General features: G+C 46.9%; 1 long non-coding RNA gene across 1 annotated transcript; it reads left to right on the plus strand.

Moving 5' to 3' along the window:
* The first annotated feature begins 1,157 nt into the window (after positions 1-1,157).
* LOC109317788 lies at positions 1,158-3,155 on the plus strand. Its single transcript, XR_002103117.1, has 2 exons — positions 1,158-1,301; positions 2,956-3,155. It is a non-coding gene; the product is annotated as an uncharacterized LOC109317788 (long non-coding RNA).
* Positions 3,156-4,360: the final 1,205 nt, after the last annotated feature.

A 4,360-nucleotide genomic window follows, 5' to 3' on the forward strand; every position in this document is an offset into this window, starting at 1 on the left:
GAGGGAAAATATAAAATAAACCCAGAAACTGGGCGCGGAGGTGGGGGATGAATAAAAACTTTGGGTCTGTTACTTTTACTCATGGCATGCCTGCTTTTTTGGCTCCCGACTCTTGTTACCTTTCCACTTCCGCTAGTCCAAGGAAAGTTTGCAGCTCAGCAACCGGCTTCGATGTTTCCTAGTTTATTTTTAGCATCTACTGGCAAACATGCAACCTATGCCCTGGCATATGTGCTGGGTTAACTAAAACTGGCTTTTAAAACCAGCTTTGATTAAATCAGGTGCAAATCCCTGTTGGGTCACTGAAATCACGGCGGCACCATCAGTAAGAAGGATGATGCCACCTAGTTTCCAAGTGCGGGTTTCATCTGTAGACTTCAAAGCACTTTGTGCCTTCTCGTGTCGTCATCACTTGGATTTTGCAGACGGGGAAACTGAGGCCCGAGGGGGTGACGCGGACTGACTGCAGTCACCCAGTGAACCACTAGCCCAGCCAGGCAATGAACCCAATTTTTCTGCATCCTAATCCACTGCTCAGTCCATTAGATTACCCGGCCTTTAACAAGCCTGCTTTAATAGCAGTCGAGCCTAAATCAGTAAGAAGGAGACAACTCAAATGGGAACAGCCAGCTTTAGAGTGATTTATGAGTGTCCATACAAGGGACTGCACTAATTTACAGTGTTTTAAAACCCCCACCTTTACTTAGAGTAGTGTCACTTTATGTTTAGACAATGCTTCTTGCTTTGCAGCGATTAAACCAAATGGAAAGCCCCAGTTTGTTGTCAACCAGCTTGGAGCCAGCCCTCATGCGGCCCAGCCCTGGCTGAGTTCGGATTTGTCTTAAGGAGAGGATTTTCTGGGTCAGGGCCTCTTTTGGGCCTGACAAGACACCTCTGCAGAGGGCATGTGCGGGAGGGGGGTGGAGAAAGGAAAGAAAGAAACCTTGTGGCTTCCAGCTCCCTTCCCCCCTTCCTTTCAAACAGACGGAAGCTGCTTTCACTCTCACTGTTTACATACAAACATCCAGCCTTTCCTGTCCACAGACATGTTCCTGGCTCTTACCTATGGGCCCCGGGGTGAAATACTTTTGCAGTTAGGTCTGAATAGACTTCTCAATACCTGAAACCTCCCTGCTGGCTCCTCCCCATCTGGAGCCAGGTGAATGGTCCCAAGCTTGAAGAATGGGGCACGAGCCAGCGGGAGATCACAGCGTCCTGGCAGCAGGAAGGACGTGGGGCAACTGGCTAAGGAAAACGTGACACATAATGAAGGTGTGTTCAGAGGCAATGTACTGCAGCAGGTAAAAAAGCTGAGATGTGTCTGATTTAACCCAGGCAAGGTGAGGATTAGACAGAGGAAGCCAGCTTGAGAAGGAGCCAGACTCTGTTCTTGCTTACAGCAGCATAAATCCAAAGTGACTAACTCTCCTGATGGGGTATTTTCCATTAATTCCCAGGATGACGGTGAAGAGTAACATCACGGACGTGAACGGGATGATTCCAAGTTCATACAGGCGTAATTAAGAGCAGATTCAGACACAGGCAAAATCATCACTGATTGATGGGCTGATCCATGATTGATCACATCATTATTGATCCATGATTGATCATGCCATTATTGATATTGTGAAACAACCTCAGAGCCCCGCTCATGAACCGGGATCTCACTGTGCTCGGTGCTGTACAAACATACAGTGAGAAGAGGATCCCTGCCCCAGAGAGCATCTTTGCCCCAGGGCACCTACTCTGGACTCCTTTAAGAGACATTTGGATGCATATCTTGCCGGGCTCCTTTGACCTCTGCTGGACTCGATGATCTCCTGAGGTCCCTTCCAGCCCTAATGTCTATGAAATCTATGAAATCAATCTAAGAACAAGGCGAGATAATACACATCTAGACTCTCTTGCTATAATCATTCCCCCTTTTTGTCCCTGTTCATTGAGAAGCTGACCTGGTGTGCATGCGCTTATACTGCAGCGTACAACAAGGGCATTGGGAATTTGTTCCTTTGTGTTTAGGGGACCTCAGCTTTGCCGTATCACGTGTTGTTTCTGATATACAGTTCTCCCCAGCATATCACAAAACCAGGTGGAGACTGGCATGTTGCCAGTGTGACCGCTGCATTGGTGAGCAAACCAGCTTCCCCAGCCATCAGCCAGGAAGTTATCATCAATAACCCAAAGCCTTCCCACAGGGAGAACGAACTGAGGTGCCTGAGGATAGGTGAGAGCTCAGAGCTAGAGAGAAAAAAAAAGGCTCCACCATCCTGCATCCTCAGGGCTTCCCGTCGTGTGGCCAAGGACACTGGACCCGATTCTAGTCTTGCTTCTAGTGACTTGCTTCTAGTGACGAGTCTTGCTTCTAGTAAACTCAGCACAGGTGGAATCAGAATCAGGCCTGGTCTTTAAGGTTTTCACTTTATCACTACAGTCATAATGACTTTGCTCTTGTACAGCTCTCCTAGACCTGGGCTCTCCAGATTTCTTAAGAACTGTAGATGAATAAGGCCTTGCATTTTTAGTCCCCTCGCTTTACAGATGGGAAGATGGGGCACCATGAGGGCTGATCCATACAATCTGCATTAGAGCTGGTCAGAAAATGAAGGGGGGTTTTTCCCAGTGGAAATTTGTAAATGTGGGGCAACATATTTTGGCAAAACATGCAATGTTTTGCTCCTGCAGTGCTAGCAAAGTGCCTCCAAGGGGGCTGTGGTTGGGTCCTTCCTGCTCCCCCCACCCACTGGCTAAGCTCCTTGGGTAGGCTACATCTCCTCTTGCAGGCAACAGTTCCTGAAGAAAGGAGGCAGCAGAGCATCATGGGAGACAAGTTCCCAAGTCACGAGAACAGCTTAAAAATCACGAGATTTTATTAAAAATGGTAGAGCTGCAATTTGCTATTTGCCTCTGGGAGCTTTAGGGATCCTGCTCTTCAACTTTGTTTCTACAACTCCACAGGGCACCAGTGTATTTTTTTCAAGATAAAAGCAGGGACAAGACTCCAGGGAGTTGGAGGTTTAAGAAAACCCCTGGCTACCATGAGGCTTGTGACAGAATCGCTGCCACTGACTACACTGATAAGCCTGAAGTTATGACCTGAAGATGCCTTAAAGGTTCAAAAACCAGAAGGTGTATAAAAAGAATCCCAACTGCATTAATAAATGATAAACGTTAGCATCCCGCGATCTTTCCTAAACCAACGTCACGGTTTTGGGAGTAGGGGGCTGATAGGTTGTGTTTGAACGCTAGGGCTGGCCCCGTTTCCACCTTTCTCTCGATGATTCAAAAGCAGCGCAGAACAAGACTCACAAGGTTTTTTCTCACTGATCTTAAACTTAAGGGACTCTAGGTTTCAAGGCCACTGGGTAAAGAGGGAAAATCACTCCCACTGTCCATGGATATAATTACTCACAAAGAAAATAGAGGAATGGTGACTCAGGTCCCTTGATAGATTAAAGGATAATTCCTAGACCCTGCGTTTAGAAGAAACCTGGCAAGACAGTAAAGGTCAGGAGAGAAATGCTGGTATTTATTTATACAGAGGTGGTTGGTGAACAACATGTATTTTGGAGACTTTTGAGACAACATAACTCACCCAGAAAGAGCTGTTAAACCTGTTTGGTAGATACATATGCATACATGTCTATAAGCAAACACAGGTAATTGCAGACAGCACACAAACAAGGAAACGCACACAAGGCAAACTTTTAAACTAATCGGACTAACAAATCAGTCCAAACTTTCTGGAGCTTCGCAAACTCCTGCCTTCTATGTGAGCCCACCTGTGTAACCACCCGCACTTTATTAGAGCTGCGCAGATCTTTTTTGCTACAAACCCGGAACGTGCTGCTCAGTTCCCAAATGTGCCAATGAATCTGAGCTGAGGGGAGGGTGAGTTTGGGGGCACAACTTGGGTGAATCTGGACTGGGTGACGTGAGGCTGATTTCTAGGGTAGCTGAGAGTTGATTTACTGCGCTCGATGGAAACCAAGCAATGTTTGGAGGTCTGATATTGTTTGGAGGCCCGGCCAGGTGGAAGGGAAGACTCTCTCTAAGTGCAATTGTCCATTTAAACCCAGAATTCAAGAGGATGCAGGTGAGTCTCCAACATGAACCACCAGTGAAAACTAATGGGCTGAGACAAGGGCATCCAAACAAAGGGAAATCTCTGAGTTTTGCCAGCCCCTAGATCCTGCAGTCATTATGTTTTCTTTGCTGGCCTTAGGGATTTTGACTCTGCTGAAGTAATGGGGCCTCCGTGCTCAGCATATCTGAATATCAAGACTAGGATCAGAAATCAGTGACCGCTTTTGAAAATCTGTTGCCTTACTGGAAACGCGGAGAAATCGTAGCACAACTATTC

Source organism: Crocodylus porosus, unplaced genomic scaffold, assembly GCF_001723895.1.
Source record: "Crocodylus porosus isolate Cpor-Errol unplaced genomic scaffold, CroPor_comp1, whole genome shotgun sequence".
Taxonomy (NCBI): Eukaryota; Metazoa; Chordata; order Crocodylia; family Crocodylidae; genus Crocodylus; species Crocodylus porosus.